The following is an 18,266-nucleotide window of genomic DNA, read 5'->3' as shown; positions in this document are numbered from 1 at the left end:
TTGTTAGCATTTTGTTAACTTCATGAAAGATCTACCTAAGCTGTATGGTTGCTGCTGGGCACCTGGAGCGATGTTTGGCCATCTGTTGAGCACATTGGACAGGGTAAGAGAGATCATTCTTAACTGTTTGTTTACCTGTAAAGCACGGTGACACCCTTTGATTAGGTTGTGTTGGAGTGTAGCTTTTAGAAAACGTGATAGACTAATATTAATACACATGTTTGAAATGTGCCCACGGGGAGTGGCCACCAATGTGTACGATGATTAATGAAATTGACTAATGATGAATTATTAATGTACTAATATATGATTTATATTAGCATTAAGAGTTATATGGTAAGGTTTTGCTAAATTAATTACTAGGCCTTAGTTAGCAAGGGTCTGGGCCTTGCTGCCGGGTCTCATATTAAATGTGTTTTTTCTAACGTGCAATGTGCTGTCTTCCTGAAGGACATGAAACTGTACTTTTCCAGGAGCTAGAGATGTGTTTGTAACCGTAGTAAATACTTTCTCATGAGACCCGACTTGCTCAAGGAGACATTCTTGCTGAATGCAACAGTGTAATTCGCAACAGGTGCAAGTTTGCCTAAACTGGTAAAGACAATGGAACTACTGACTGGAGCAATGAGTGTAACTTTTCTTCCCTGACATTCTACCCATTGAAGACGTCAATTACAGGAGCCAATAAGCTACGTGAGAACTGTCTTAAGTGAAAATTCTAGTAAGGTGTGTGATGGATCATTGGACAGAGATAACAATACACCAAATATTGCCCAATGGGAAATTAGAAGCTTGTTAGCCGGATTCGATATCACGACGTGTCACAAGGAAGAATCAGCCATTCTATGCCATTTTCCTGAAGCCATTATAGAGACATTCTTGATGTTACTCTGATATTCTGCCTTAAGACTTTGCGGTTTGATTTTTCGAACCATCTTCACTTTTCTTGCCTCACCCAATACTTACTTCTCCTCCTTATGAGGGAATACCCTATTGCCCTACGTTGCTGAGACTTTGCTGTTCTGTCCTGGCCGATGGCAAATCGACTGATGTCCTGAGGATGAAGACTGACTCTGTATGCTGACCCATTGCGGAGGGTAACTATATGGTAATGAAATTGTAATTGTCTGTTTGCCTTTTCTTTCTAAGTACCAACTGCTCTTTTGATGGAGACCATAGTTAGATGTTTTCTAAATTTGCGTTACTAAATTGTTTTGCATGAAGCCCAACATGCTGATGCTAATTAGAAGTTAGTTAAGGAATTCACTAAAACGGATGCAAATAGACAAATGACTGAATCTTTGCTTTGTTGAATAATGTGCTAATGATACTCTGCTAAAGTTGATTCATGTTGACGTCATGCTTTGTCCTAATGTTCATGATCTTTGCTTTGATAAAGTCTTATACAAGTTGCCATATTGTGACATTGTTGATGTGTTTTCTGGTATTGAGACTAATAATCTTGCTAGTAGAGTGTAACAAATAGGGAATAAATATCGTAAATCTTACTAAATTTGCGTGGTTATTCATGGCTGAAAGGTCATGGTGTGTTTTGATTCTTATTAATGTCATTAACTAATTTGATTGATCGTTATTGTGAATATTGATGAGGGTATTGATCTAATGATTGAAATGCTAAATAGATATCTCGTCTTAAGGTGCCTCCAATCAGGGTCAAAAGGTTCATTGGCCTAAAACGAGTTCCAGTGTAAGTTAAATTATTAGAGGTGGGACCCGTTATCAGTTCTGGTAGCAGAGGACGGTTTTGCCTCGTTGGGGCCCTAAGACGAGGGACCATTGTTTTAGAATTGTTTTTTAAATAATGCAAATTGGAGAGATGATGTGCCCCTAAGTCCCAAATGACTTTCTCGGAATCTCAGAGCTTGCCGAAGTGAGTTGGGTATGTTCTCGGTGTTCTAGTGATAGTGTGAGTCACGTAGGGTTTGCAATTGCACAGCTTATGCATACCACAGGTGAACTGTGAGGTTTGTGAGAATTTTAGGCCAGGTGATGTTTTAATAGGAGTGGGTGTACTCCGCAGTATGAGAGTAGGGAATTCAGTGAACTTCATGTGAGAGTGGCGCTTTATGCTCCAAAAAATTGTCCACGTGGTTGTTGGTGATGTACGTACCCTGCGTGGTCTAAGACTCCGGAGTATATTGATAAGTGTATGTGACACTTGGTTTATGTTGCAATTTGCGCAGTTTAATAGGTCAATCGGGCGTGGTTGACGAGTCAAATTTGAGTCAAAATGTGTGAGTGAAAACTTTGATGGAGATTTGGCGAGTTCTAAAGTGCACTAGGACAAACCATTGAGGATTCGAGAGTAGAATATGCGGGTCAAATTTTGCTTGCGAGTGCGGGATCTGAGAAGGAGAGATTAGCGGCCGAGGCTTTAAGTGAAATCTCTGTAAAGTTCTGAAGCGATTGTGTTACCCTTCCTGTAGTAAACCGGCAAATTTGAGTTTTGCTGTTAAGGGCTCGCAAAATATTGCATTACGTTTTTGTGTGAATAGAGAGTGAGAAGGACAAGCCGCAAGACTCTGTCAGCCGCAGTGTGTGTGGGTGTGACGTCATTGGAGCTGCGCTGGGATAGGTCGGTTAGTGAGAAGGGTCGTGCACGGATTGGCAGCTGTCCGTGAGAGGCAATTGGTTGAGAAGGTAGGCGAAGAGTGTTCTGGGAATTAAAGACACTCCCAGATTCGATTGATAAACAAAATAAAAGACGCAAAAATGAAGTTTTTCAAGGCTTTAAGGAGTGCTTTGAGGGGAGATGTGTACATTACAGCGAGTGTGGGGGAGCCTACACCGCCAGAGGATACTCCGTCTTATGCCGTAATGGAGGAGAATGGGAGTTGCGCCTTGTCTTTGGCTAAAGCAATGGTGCAAATTGAAAGAAAAGGATGGGAGTTTAGCGTTTCCAGAGAACGGGTCATTCAATATAATGATCTTAGAGAATTTGCGGGAGGCGTTAAATGAGCAAAAACCGCCTTCGAGACCATCCCAGTTTGAGGCGCTAGTGATTTGGGAACTAATGGCCATACGACAGAGGCAACAAAAGTTTGAGAGGAGGATGAGGAAAGCAGAAAAGATAGTGAGTACAGGATGTGAAGAAGGGAATTAATAGATGGAGTTATGATGGTTCCGGCAATAACTCAACAAGCCGACATGCAGGGAAGAAAGGCCACTTGTAAAACGGACAAGGGCTCTAACAAGGAAAAGGAAACTAAGAAGTCTTGGGCAGATGCAGATGACTCAGATGATGATGAGTTTCTTAATCAGTTGTTACATGATCAACCACCACCATATGCCATAGATGACAATAGACTGAGTACGAGTGCAGGTCCTGTAAATTCGACACAGAATCAGGGGACCACAAGTACAGCACAGGTAAATAAATGTTACAACACCGGCTCCGATAAAGAATGGTGTTAGTGTATCCACTGCTCCAGAGATGCAGACATAGTTGCAGCCACCACCAGTTCAGAGGCTCTACCCTGATGTCCCGATATTAGAGACAACTACGAATTTGATGGTGCCGCCTGATCAGGCATATACGAGATTAAAGTTGGTGCCCCAGCAACAGATGGTTCCAAGTTATACTTCGGTCACAGGACCGCAGTCAGCCACAGCACCTGTATTGAATCAGAATACGGGAATTAATGCTCCACAGGCTTTGGGAAACAGACAGGCGCCAGCTGCCATATCCTTACCTATTACATTTGGTCCACCAGTACCATTGTATGCTCAAGCAAAACCTAGTGTATGTGATCAGGGGGTAAGGACCCAAGACATGATAAGAGGAGGGTTCGTAGGGAGCTCTCAAGGGATGACACCGGGAGAACAGGCTGTTGAGAGGCCCAGGTCCCTGTTAGACTTCAGCCCAATTGGGATTCCTCCAGATACAATGAGACAATCAGGTGTGGGACTGCTGACTCCGCAGATCTCTAGTGCAAATGTGCCGCAAACACCGATGTTGCAGGCTGGAAATATCTTGTTGCAAGGTTTAACTGCGCAACAATTGAATGAATGGTTAGACAAGCTGAATTCCCCACAGACCACTCCGGCGACAGCAGAGTGGTCAGAGGGAGAGGAATACCTGAATTTCGTGAGGTTGGGCGTGGAAGCAGCTGAGCTAGTAGAAGGGAGTATGGGAGTGAATAGGTTAGAATCATACACTGAAGGTGAAGAATTGAGGTATCTGTGCCCAAAGATAACCAAGGAAGTGAGTAAAGTGCACCAGAGGCTAGCAAATTTGGCAGACAAATATGACATAGATCTAGACAATATAAAACATCTGAAGAGGAGCTACAGGTTAGACTTCGAAACTAAGGATTTTGATCACATGAGGTCTACTGGGATGAAGGCACACCTTAAAGAAATACTACAGAGTGCTCAAGTTTGGGGACCATTAGAGAAGTGGGAAGGCAGATGGGCAAAGAAAAGAGATAAAAGGAAAAGTGACTGCTCGGAACAGCAGCAGGTGAAAGCCGTGCCAGATACAGGTACAATAAAGATGTTGCCAATGAGAGAAACTGCTGGAGGGGTTCTTGTCCATGTACCATGATCTAGAGGTGACATTTTGTCATTCCCAAATGACTTTCCCAGATTGAGGGAGAAGCCGATAGAATTGTATCAGCAGACAGACAGGTTTGTGAAGCTCGCCAAATGTCTCTGGGAAGACCTGAATACCCTGTTTGAGATCATTGTTCCATCTGATTTGTGGCTTGAGTGCAAGAGAAGTGTGGACTGGCCGACAAAAGAACTGGCAAGGGACAGGGTTACTGTAGCACCATCTCCTGAGGTGATGAGGTACTACTTTAAGGTGATTGAGTTCTTGAAGCAGAAGGTGTCGCTGCAGAATATTGATTGGCAAAAGATTGATCGAACGGCACAGGAGGCCAAAGAGTCGATACTACTGTGAGAGGTTGTTAAAGAAGTTCAAGCACTACAGTGGTACAGAGGTTATAGAGCCGAAAGACATGAATCACATAGTGTTCAGGTTTGTTGAAGGATTGAGGCCTGAGATTAGTCAGATGATTAAAAATCATTTGATCTGTTGGCAAGCGAAGCCGATTGATGAGGTGTTGCAGTATGCAAAATACTGTAGTGATGAGATTGAGTTGAAGCAGAGAAAGTTGAAGGAGAAAGTGATGGTGATGCAAATTAAGGCAGCGCAAGCAGGGATGCAGGGAAATGGAGTACGACAAATGGTGCAACAGCCGCAAGGAAACGGAATGTTTGAGGCGCAAGCGAGAGGCAGAGGTCGAGGAGGTTTTGTGAACCGTGATCCAGATCTGAATTCTGTAGTGGTTCAAAATGATGTGCAAGGGATGAAGAAGGTGTTACCATGTCATGCTTGCGGGGGCGTTGGACACTGGAAGCGGTAATGTCCAATGATGGTGCAGGAGGGTGTTGTTCAACAAAGCAATGATGTCAATGCATTCCAACATGCTAAAGGACCAACAATGAGGGGTCCAAACCCAAACTTTCAGAATAACATGGTTCAGATGCAGGGTCTTCAACCCATGCAACAAGTGCAGATGCCACGTGTACAACCGGTGCAGATGCAGCAAGTGCAACAGCAGATTCCCGTGGTACCTAGACAGCAAATGCAGTTGCCCTTAGCACCAATGAGACAGCAACTGGTGATGGTTCCTCAACAGGTCATAGGTCAAGGAATGAGTCAAAATAATGCAGTACAACAGTTCCCATTACGTGGTGAGAATGGAATAAACGATGAATGGTCGGATGACAGCTCACATAGTGAGGAGTGCAGGCTTGCAGCGTCCCTAGAAGTAGATCAGAGAGGGCCCTATGTGCAAGGGAAAATGATGGGTCACAAAGTTTAATTTTTGGTAAACACAGGAGCTACACACTCTACAGTCAGAAGTGCAGAGGTTCCAAAGCTGCCTCTTTCAGGGCGTGCAATAAAGGTAGTAGGAGTAGCAAATCAGCTCCTGACTAACCCGATTACAGATACGGTTCAGGTTGAGATTGGTACCTTTCAGGGATTGCACAGATTTGTAGTCTGTGATTCAAGTCCTGTGTCCCTACTGGGAAGAGACTTACTGTGCAAGACGAGGTGTTCAATCACCTGTTCCAATGAAGGAATTGAAGTGCAGACAAACAGTGATGATGAAGGGGATGATGGTCAGATCTCAGAGACGGAGACCACAGATGAGGAGTACCCCTTGATAAGCTTCTTCCCAATGTTCACAGTGACAAATTTGCCAGCAGAATTGCAGGGAACAGTCACAGAGAAGGTGTGGGACTTGACAGGAAAGGAAGTGGGATTGATAAAAGGAGTAGAACCAGTCAAAGTAGATGTGAAGCCAAATGCCGTGTTACCCCAGGTACCGCAGTGCCACATGGCACAAGATGTCCTTATACAGGTAACGCAGATAATTGCAGACTTTGTGAAGAAAGGGGTCCTAAAGGAAGTGATGATCAGCCCATGTAATTCACCAATAATGGGACTGAGAAAGCCTTGTGAGAAAGTTCGATATGTCCAAGATTTGAGAAAAATAATTGACATAGTGATAAAATGTTGCCCAGTGGTGCCAAACCCAGCTGTGATTATGTTCCAGGTCCCATGTGATGCAGAGTGGTTCACAGTCGTGGACTTGTCTCAAGTGTTCTTTTCTGTGCCTCTTCATGAGGACAGCCAATTTCTCTTTAGTTTCATATTCCTGGACAAGGTTTACAGTTGGCGTTGAATTTCTCAAGGGTTTTCGGAATCACCTTCCATCTTCAATCAAATCCTGAAGAAGGATTTGGAGTCATTGGAATTGCCTTTTAATTCAACTCTAGTACAGTACATTGATGATTTGCTGATTGCATCCAAAATGAGAGATGACTGCAAGTACGATACTATTGCCTTACTTAACCACTTGGGAAAGAATGGACATAAGGTGTCCCCAAAGAAACTGCAGTACTGTCAGAAAGAGGTGAAATATCTAGGTCATCTAATTGAGAAGGGGTCGAGGAAAATATCCAAGGAAAGAATGACTGCCATATTGCAGATGAATCTCCTGACATCTAGGAGAGACTTTAGGATGTTTCTGGGAATGGTGGGCTACTGTGGTCAGTGGATCCCGAATTTCTCAGTTATCTCCAAGCCGTTGGTGAGACTGACCGTTAAGGAGGTTAAGGATGGCTCAGATACCATAACTACGTCCGAGAAAGAGATGAAGGCGTTCATTGAGCTGAGAGAGTGTATGTGCAGGATTCCAGCTTTAGGTATGCCTGATTACACTAAGCCTTCTGTCCTGTTTTGTCATCAACGTGATGCTTGTTCCTTGTCTGTCCTGACACAGGTCCATGGAGGTGCAAACCGACCAGTAGCATATTTTTCAGCTACTTTGGACCCAGTGGCAGCAGCCTTACCGGGTTGTCTGCGTGCCATTGCAGCAGTTGGTCAGAGCCTCACACAGTGTGAAGACATAGTGATGGGACATCCTTTAACAGTCATGGTCACACAAGCAGTTGAAATTTTACTGACCCGAACCAAAACTCAGCACATGACAAATGCCAGATTGACGAAATATGAGACGATTATATTGGGGTCACCAAATGTGTCACTGAAATGATGTACTGTGTTGAACCCGGCAACTTTGCTTCCAAATGAGAATACAGAGGTTGATGATGCTGAGGAGGTAGAACATGATTGTCTTGAGGTAACAGAACTGTGCACCAAACCGAGACCTGACATTAAAGACACCCAATTGGAAGAAAATGATTATATCATCTTTGTTGATGGCTCATGTTTGAGAGACTCAGTAGGAGTACTGAGAGCCGGATACGCTGTTTGTACAATCACTGGTATCCTAGAAGCATCCTGGCTTGAAAGGGTATACTCTGCTCAAGTCGCTGAATTAGTTGCTCTTACTAGGGCATGCCCTGCCGCTGACAAACTGAAGGTCACTATCTATACTGACAGCAGGTACGGATTTGGAATTGTCCATGACTTTGGCCAGCTATGGTCACAGAGGGGTTTTATGACTTCTTCTGGTTCTCCAGTGAAACATGGTGAAAGAATTAAGGAATTGTTGCACGCGATTCAGTTACCTCTTGAAATTGCCGTGGTGAAATGCAGCGCACATTGGAAATCACAAGACTTTGGCCCGTATTTCTACTTTTTTTGCGCCGCATTTGCGTCGTTTTTTGACGCAAAAACGGCGCAAACTTGCAAAATGCCATTGTATTTTGTAGGTTTGCGCCGTTTTGCGCCAAAAAGCGGCGCAAATGCGGCGCTAAAAAAAGTATAAATACGGGCCTTTGTGTCAATGGGAAACGGATATGCAGATCAAGTCGCAAGGTTTTGTGCATTGAACTGTATATCGTTCAAGGATCAGTGGGGATTGTTACCGGAAACAGAAAAGGAGACATGCACAGGTTATGCATTGAGGGTGGTTTACACATTGGAGGAATTGAAATTGTTGCAGAATTGTGCCAGCAGAGATGGGAAGCGCTCTTGGCTTAAGATGCAATGTGTACAAAGACCAGATGATTTGTGGGTTTCAGATGAGCCGAAAATGGTTTTGCCAAACAGTCTTTTGTCCCAGTTTGCAAGGTTTTATCATGGTCAAGCACATATTGGGAGAGATGCCATGATCAGGTTATTCAAAACTGATTGGTTCAACCCGAAGTTCAGACAAGCCTCAGAAATGATTTGTCACAGGTGCATCATCTGTCAGCATATGAATGCGGGGAAAGGGACAGTGGTGAACTTGAGCCACATTGGGAGAGCAAGAGGTCCATTTAGCAGGATGCAATTGGATTTTATTGAGATGCCTGTGTGTGGAAGTTTGAGGTATGTGCCGGTGATTGTGTGTATCTTTAGTCACTGGATTGAAGCATACCCCACATGTAGGAATGACAGCCTCACAGTAGCGAAGTTGCTGCTTAGGGAATTGATACCACGTTTCGGGTTTCCTATCTCTTTAGAATCAGATAGAGGAAGTCACTTCAACAATGAGGTGGTTAAGCTGTTGTGTGCAGCATTGAACATTGAACAGAAGTTGCATTGTAGCTACCGCCCTAAAGCATCTTGTTTAGTGGAGCAAAATAATGGTACCTTGAAGTCGAGGATGGCAAAAATGTGCGCAGCTACAAATTTGAAATGGCCTGATGCATTGCCCTTAGTTCTAATGTCAATGAGAAATACACCCAATAAGAAGACAGGACTGTCTCCTCATGAAATTCTCATGGGCCGAGCTATGAGATTACCTGCAGTACCTGCAAATGCTCTTGTGAATATCATGGATGATATGGTGTTGGACTACTGCAAGGGTCTGGCTGACGTGGTCCGCTCTTTCTCTCACCAGGTGGAAGCAACCACACTGCAACTGATAAATGATCCAGGTCACAACCTGAAAGCTGGTGACTGGGTTGTTGTCAAGAAACACGTGAGGAAGTCGTGTTTGGAGCCACGTTGGAAGGGGCCGTATCAAGAAATACTGACAACTACTACTGCTTTGAAGTGTGCGGAAATTCCAAACTTGTTCCATGCCAGTCACACAAAGAAGGTGACTTGTCCAACTGATGAGGAAATTGAGTCGTCGAAAATAACAGCTACAGAAAAGGCAGTCTCAGGGACGGAGAGTAATCAAAGGGGAACTGAGACTGAAGGAGAGCCCGTTGAGGATGGCTTGCTCACTCAAACAGTAAACGAGATCCAGAGGGGTGACGGTGAGCCTATCTCAACTGAGAAACCAGGAGGACCGACCCAAAGAGAGGTTCTCCCAGAAACAGACAGATACGGGTTTGAAGTTGAACCCCTGACAGACCCAGAAGGCGGAGGAGTTGAGGCAGAGGGAAGTCAGAGTGCCCGGACTCCTCCTGAGCCAGTTGCAGGTCCAGCAAGAGAAAACACCATAGAACAAGAGGAGGGCATTGGGCCGCAACTAGGAAAGTCAAGCAGTAGAGAGACACTGAAGGGAGATAAAGGGCCAGAATCGCAAGTGATAAAAGGAAAAGTGGTTGTTGATGGGACAATAAAGGAAGAGGTCGATACGACAAAGAAAGAAGACCTGAGCGAAGGAGAACTGCAAGGTGACCGCAAGTTGAAAAGAAAGAGAATAACGAACTGAAGATACGCAGGTCCTGAATGGGCTTATGCAACGTCAGCTGAGTGGCAACAAGAGTTCTTGGCATTCTGTTTTGATCGAGAAGTCCCAGGTCAATACTATGGTACCTGAATTTGGCCACAAAGAAAAGAGATTGTGTTAAGTTGAAAACTGAGCTAGAGAAACCTGAGAAAAGAGACTGATAAGTTACCGGATGTGACACTGCGAACCTGAATTGACTTTTGAAAACAGATTGTGACAAGCTGCTAACCTGAATTGACAAGGATCCTGGGAGTGAATGAGAAAGCTGTAAATACTTGCTGGAGAAAGACTTTGCTTAGCTTTGCTGAAAGAGAAAAAAAAAAGCTTTTAACCATCCTCAGTTGGTTGTTGTTTACACTTATAGCACTTTACTTTCTGATTCCTTACAGATCATGCCTAGCACGGGAGATGATAATGGAGGAAGTAGGCGTTGTAAATATTTGGGTGTTGCTTTGGGTGTTGTATGTGTGATATTCATTATAGCTTGGTTTGTGGAAATGCGATTGGTGGTTGAGACTGAAACTAACGATGCTACAATTTCTGAGACTGCTACACTAACTCCTTGGGAGAGGTTTGAGCAAGATACGAAGTATTTGCATGAGGAAACTAACACAAAGGGGGAGCTGTCTACTAATTTTTCTATTGCTTGCTGAGTGAGTATGTTGACACTATGAAATGCGAAAGCTTGTTATGTGTGTACACAAATTCCTGTTTCAGTACAAGAAGGAGTTACCTATCATAGTTTGCCCCTAACCTACGGGATAAGCTGTAGTTTGCTACTAACACGTTTCTATAACCAAGAAGAAGTGCAATATTTTTACTACAATCATGATCTTGTGTTCTCTCATAGAAGATTTGAATGGTGTAGCTAAATATTATGCCATAAAATTGATTAAAGGATTCTTTGACGCAAGAGTAACAATTAGTACATCTTATGCCCTCCGCAATAACTTGACATGTTTGCTTACACCTGTAGAGAAAAGCTTTTTAGATCACACTGAAGATAGAAGGAAGGTTCTAAAGGGGAAACGAGAAAAAGGCTTGCAGCAACGATCTTTTATTAAAAGTGGTAGTTACAATGGGGTTAGGGAACAAGGGAAATTAGCTTTAGATGCACTACATGTAGGTAAGCTTTGCATAACGCGATCTAAGTCATATTATGATAATGTGTTTGTGGGAATGAGTGAATGTAAGCATGTGTTTTTGTTTCAGAGTAAATGGACGTTCATGTTAACTGGACAGGATCCAGCGATCCCACTGGGTCTATATGTGGGCTTAATGCTTATTACTGTCTCCCAAAGGGACATGTTATTTGGGGATAGTTTTCCCAAAGATATATCAGCTAGAGGACTTAAAGGAGTTTCCGAAAGTGTCTGAATTACATCGTACTAGACAAAAGAGAGAGACTGCTGCTGGGGTAGTAGGAGACATATTTGGAGCAATAATTCCTTCAGTGGAAGTTATTTTAAACTCCATAAAGATTCGAAAGTTGTCTACTATTGTGGATAACATGCTGACAAATTTCACAGGAGCTATACTACTGATGGATACTGAACTTGCGGCGGAGAGGGCTATGACTCTTCAAAACAGGCTTGCTTTAGACATACTTTTAGCGAAAAATGGCGAGGTCTGTAAGATGCTTAATGAGCATCACTGCTGTGCCTACATACCTGACAATAGTAATGCGATTAGAAGTATGCTTACTAACCTAATGAGAGATAGTGCAGATTTGAAGGAACTGAAAGAACCAGGAGTTTGGGAAAAGGTTGGAAAGGGACTTGCTAAAGTGGGAAGCTGGTTTAGCAATATTTGGCATGGGATATTGGGAAAAATAATACAAGGGATAGTGATTGTTTTGGCTTGTTTAGTTGGGCTATGGTTATCATGCAAAATTAGTAAAAGAAGTAGAGCAAAATTGGCAAAACATAATGCGAGGAGTGAAGAAAAGAAAAGGGAAAAATTGTTCAGAGCAAAATATGCAAAGGCAAAATCAGAGGAAGAAATAGAAATGAAAGAGATAAGAAAGTGAACGAATTGTGAAGGAAAATTTGTGTGATGACAAGAGTAATCAGAAGAAGGATTGTTGGAGTGTAGCTTTTATAATCAATATTAACATGAAAAGCTTGCAAATTCATGTGTAATAAAGCTGTATAGAAAACGTGATAGACTAATATTAATATACATGTTGAAATGTGCCCACAGGGAGTGGCAACCAATGTATACGATGATTAATGAAATTGACTAATGATGAATTATTAATGTACTAATGTATGATTTACATTAGCATTAAGAGTTATATGTTAATGTTTTGCAAAATTAATTACTAAGCCTTAGTTAGCAAGGGTCTGGGCCTAGCTGCCTGGTCTCAAATTAAGTTTGTTTTTTCTAAAGTGCAATGTGCTGTCTTCCTGAAGGACATGAAACTGTACTTTTCCAGGAGCTAGAGATGTGTGTGTAACCGTGGTAAATACTTTCTCATGAGACCTGATTTGCTCAGGGAGACATTCTTGCTGAATGCAACAGTGTAATTCGCAACAGGTGCAAGGTCACCTAAACTGGTAAAGACAATGGAACTACTGACTGGAGCAACGAGTGTAACTTTTCTTACCTGACATTCTACCCATTGAAGACGTCAATTACAGGAGCCAATAAACTACGAGAGAACTGTCTTAAGTGAAAATTCTAGTAAGATGTGTGATAAATCATTGGACAGAGATAACGATGCACCAAATATTGCCCAGTTGGAAATTAGAAACTTGTTAGCCGGATTCGATATAACGACGTGTCACAAGGAAGAATCAGCCATTCCATGCCATTTTCCTGAAGCCATTATAGGGACACTCTTGCTGTTACTCTGATATTCTGCCTTAAGACTTTGCGGTTTGATTCTTCGAACCATCTTCACTTTTCTTGCCTCGCCCAATACTTACTTCTCCTCCTTATAAAGGAATACCCTATTGCCCTACGTTGCTGAGACTTTGCTGTTCTGTCCTGGCCGATGGCGAATCGACTGATGTCCTGAGGACGAAGACTGATTTTGTATGCTGACCCATTGCGGAGGGTAACTATGTGATAATGAAATTGTAATTGTCTGTTTGCCTTTTCTTTCTAGGTACCAACTGCTGTTTTGATAGAGACCATAGTTAGATGTTTTCTAAATTTGCATTACTAAATTGTTTTGCATGAAGCCCAACATGCGGATGCTAATTAGAGGTTAGTTAAGGAATTCACTAAAACGGATGCAAATAGACAAATGACTGAATCTTTGCATTGTTGAATAATGTGCTAATGATACTCTCCTAAAGTTGATTCATGTCGACATTGTGCTTTGTTCTAATGTTCATGATCTTTGCTTTGATAAAGTCTTATACAAGTTGCCATATTGTTACATTGTTGATGTGTTTTCTGGTATTGAGACTAATAAACTTGCTAGTAGAGTGTAACAAATAGGGAATAAATATCGTAAATTTTACTAAATTTGCGTGGTTATTCATGGCTGAAAGGTCATGGTGTGTTTCGATTCTTATTAATGTAATTTACTAATTTGATTGATCGTTATTGTGAATATTGATGAGGGTATTGATCTAATGATTGAAATGCTAAATAGATATCTCATCTTAAGGTGTCTCCAATCAGGGTCAAAAGGTTTATTGGCCTAAAACGAGTCCCTGTGTAAGTTAAATTATTAGAGGTGGGACGCGTTATCAGCTGCACTATATACAAATGTAAAATAAAACAATAACAACACAAAACATGACAGGGGACAACAAAACAGTCGATTTAGAATGCAACACAATAACCACCGTCCAATACAACATCACAATACAATAGATCAGCACGAAAATGTAGCATTATAAAAAACACTGTACATCACAAATTCCACACAACAAATCTGCATTACACACTCTTGCCACATGATAAAACCTGAAAAAATCTGATTTCATATTACGGTAGTAAAAACTGTTACCACCAAAGGCTGCCTTAACTTTCCACCATGGGTGCGAAATACCACCAATGAAGTATGTTTTGTGATCCAGCCCTTCTTGTTTAATTGCGTTATAGAGTAATACTATTTTAAAGAAAAACCTCACCAACTTGTCATGTACCGTTTGTTACAATTTTGACAGTACCTGGGCAGTAACATCTATAGTCTGTCGAAAAATGTGATGGCCATAAGAGAATATAAGTAAATAACTGTGAGACAGCAACATGTCTTCTGTATGCCAGCAATATTTATATGAATTTATAAGATAATTAGGAGGGGATATACCTTTTCATTATGAGAATGATGCAAGTGATGTGCATAATCGACTGCCTTTTCCTGAAGAGATCTCAAATGAGGAAGTTGTAAGGTCATAGATCTATCATTTCAATGATCTCCTAGGTCTTGAAGATTTGTTGTTTATTCTTTTATGCCCTGAAGAAATGTCTCACCACCGCAAATTATGTATTGGCTGTTTGGGTTTTTGTGACACTTCTTTATATACAGAAAATTTTGGTCACAAATTTCAGGACACATAAATATTTTGTGTTTCAATGTGAACTGGATACATCTTTTTTTCTGAATGTTTGTATCAGTTGTGTTTATTCAGAACATATGTGGGATAGTAGATAAACAATGGAAGATAGACAACATTGAATTAAAAAAAAAAGCATAATTGTGTTTTTTTATCCTATTATGAATATGATGTAAGGTTGATGAACAAAGAGGTTGACTCCTCCCAAACCTACGGAGTTACAATTAAAACAAAACAGAGCACAACAAAACAGTCAAAACAGAATGCAACACAAACCGCACCATCCAACAGAATAACATCACAGTACACTAAAGCAGCACAAAAAGAAAGCAGAAGAAAAGACAATGTCCGTTGTAAATGACACACAACAAATCTGCATGATACACTCTTGCTGCGTGGTACCACCTACAGAAACCTGCTTTCACAACAAGACAGCAATAGCTGTTACCACCAAGGGCTGGCTCAGTCTACCACCAAGGATGTGAAATACCACCAATGAAAAATGTTTTACGCCGTCGGGAAAACAATTAGTCAATTCTTTTCTCAAAGGGAAGGGATACATCAATTTCTGGACAGGCAGCCTTGGGTCTGTGTGGCAATGCTGACAATTTGACGGCCAGGCTCTGTGCATGGAAATTTCTGATGCGCTCTGCGAAGGGTCCACGTTGAGAGCAGGCGCTGCATCGATTCTCTAGCCGCGAGGAAGGTGCTGCATTGAATTTCCAGCCACAGGACAAACAGTGCATCAATTTTTCTGATGCGCATAAGGCGGTGCATGGATTTTCCCCTGCAGGTTACCAACTCACACTCCAAGGGCCCTGGGACTGGTTGCGGCACCACTTGGCAAGTCAGGGGTCTCAGCAAGAGAGCCCAGATGCTGGCAGATGAAGTCTTTGGTGTCCCTGAGACTTCTTAACAGAAGGAAAGCTCAGTCCAAGCCCTTGGAGAAACTTCACAAGCAGGATTTCAGAAAGCAAAGTCCAGTACTTTCCCTCTTAAGGCAGAAGCAGAAGCAGCAGGCCAGCACAGCAAAGCAACAGGTAGAGTGGTAGGTCTTCCTCAAGCATCAAGCTCTTCTCCTTGGCAGAGGTTCCTCTTGATCCAGAAGTAATCTAGTTGTGGGGTCAGCAGTCCAATACTTATACTCATTTCTGCCTTTGAAGTAGGCAAACCTCAAAGGAAAGTATTTGTGGTGCTCAGGACCCTGCCTCTTCCTTGTCCTGCCCCAGTCACACTGTAGGGGGTTGGAGACTGTATTGTGTGAGGAGAGGCACTGCCCGTTCAAGTGCAGGTGTCAGCTCCTCCCTCCCATTCTAGCCCAGGAAGACTCATCAGGAAATTCAGGACACACCTCAGCTCACTTTGTGTTACTGTCTGGAGTGAATTCACAAATAGCCCAACTGTCAGTCTGACCCAGGCGTGGATTCAGCAGCCAAGCAGAGGCAGAGAAATGTTAAGCAAGAAAATTGCCATTTTCTAAAAGTGGCATTTACAAACTTACAATCTAAAAACCAACTTTACCAAAAGATGTATTTTGAAACTCTCAGTTCAGAGACCCCAAACTCTAAATCTCTATCTGCTCCCAATGGTAAACTGTACTCAAAAGATACTTAGAGGCATTCCCCATGTTAAACTATGGGAGAGATAGCCTTGGCAGTAGTGAAAACCAAATTTGGCAGTATTTCATTATCAGGACATGTAAAATACACTAGTGCATGTCCTACCTTTTAAATACACTGCACCCTGGCCATGGGGCTGCCTTGGAGCTACCTTAGGGGTGACTTACAAGCAGTAAAAGGGAAGGGTTGTACCTGGCCAGTGGGTGCACTTGTCAGGTCGAAATGGCAGTGCAAACCTGCACACACAGACACTGCAGTGGTAGGTCTGAGACATATTTACAGGGCTACTCGTGTGGGTGCACAATTAGTGCTGCAAGCCAAAGAGTAGTATTTGATTTACAGGCACTGGGCACACAAAGTGCACTTTACTAGGGACTTACTAGTAAATCAAAAATGCCAATCACCAGTACAATTTAGACAGAGAGCAGATGCACTTAAGCACTGGTAACCAGTGGTAAAGTGCCTAGAGTCCTAAAGCCAACAAAACAGGTCAGAAAGATTAGGAGGAAGGGGGAAAAATGTTTGGGGGTGACCCTGCAAAAAGGGCCAGGTCCAACATCGTGGTACCCAGTAATACTGTTATAAAGAGAAATATCACTAACTTATAATGTACCTTTGTTGTGTTTATTGTGTGTGATTAACTTTGTGGTACTGTATCCAGATGTGAGCTCCCAACCCGCTCCTGATTAAGCTTTGATTCATGACCACAGTTACCACTGGCAAGTTAAGGACATTATTGTTTGCCTAACAACTTGAAAGTAACAATAAATAAGCCCTTGGAACTGCATTGGACTCCATTACTAATCATTAGTGTTTCCCAGTTAACTCTGCCTTTCGCACTACCTGGAGAAAAGCAGGCCTGGGCAGAACTTGCAGAGTTTACAGAAAAACTCTGCGAGACTCTGCAGAGTTCCACAAGTGGGCAGAATCCGGCACATCGGGCTGTTCAAGCTGATTTTTAGCGACAAAAGCTTCTTCTGCACTGTAAAATCAGTGCAAACAGCACCATGTGATGCACCAGAAGTTGCTGCTTCGTTCTGCCGCTTGAGTAGATTTTCTACTCAAGTGGCTGCTTTCCCATCACAAACAGTCGCAACCTCCTGCGACCGTCCACATTGAGAAATCTCGCCAGGAGGCATTCTAGCGCCTGAAAATAGCACTAAGGGACGCAAATCCCTGCTCGCCAACTTACTATTGCAAGTCGCATGCAAGAAAAAGCTCCACCATGCAGCAGTTGGCGGAGTTTTGCCAGAACTCTGCACTTCAAGTAGTGCCCAGAGTGGGCAAAACTCTGCAAACTCCACCAGTGGACCAGAATTTTTCACCCACTCCTAGAGAATAGGCCGGAGTTTATGAGGTTGCAGTTGGTAGTAAACTAACAGAGTAGGCACCATACAAATATTTAAAATATTAACACCACAAAAGTTACTTTTTGATATCAAAGTGATTAATAAGAATCATTTGAATGGGGAAATGCAAGGATGTTTTTCTTGTTACACACATTGAAAGCCCTAGCAGAAAATGTTTGTTTGCTTTTTTCTTTTTTGTTGGCCCTTTAGCAACCTTACTGACTTTACTACATTATCCATGTGTTTTAAGCCTACGATGTATACGGAAATCACACTGGAGAAAAAATATGTTTGTGCAAGGTACTCTCATAGAGACATGATTACAAAAGGAAAATGATAACAATGTGCCTAATTAAGACCCTTCACAAACATGCCAATAATAAAATTAGGGCCTCATTTACACAGCCCTTGCACCACTGCGACATCATTTTATTTACGCTGCAGCAGCGCTAAAACAACTCCAAATCTACAAAGCGGCACTAGAGGCTTCTTGAATCACTTTCACCCATGGGCTCCAGCTACCAGCAATGATATGCAAGGTAGGTGTTCCCAGTAAAAAAGCCATGCAGAACTGACGCAGTGAAATTTACATTTCACTGCATCATTCTGTGCTTTCACTGCGTCAGAATTTTACAGCCTGCTCTAAAAGTGACACAGGACGTTTGTCTA

This window comes from Pleurodeles waltl, chromosome 9 (genome assembly GCF_031143425.1).
Source record: "Pleurodeles waltl isolate 20211129_DDA chromosome 9, aPleWal1.hap1.20221129, whole genome shotgun sequence".
Lineage (NCBI taxonomy): Eukaryota > Metazoa > Chordata > Amphibia > Caudata > Salamandridae > Pleurodeles > Pleurodeles waltl.
This window is presented reverse-complemented; position numbering follows the sequence as displayed.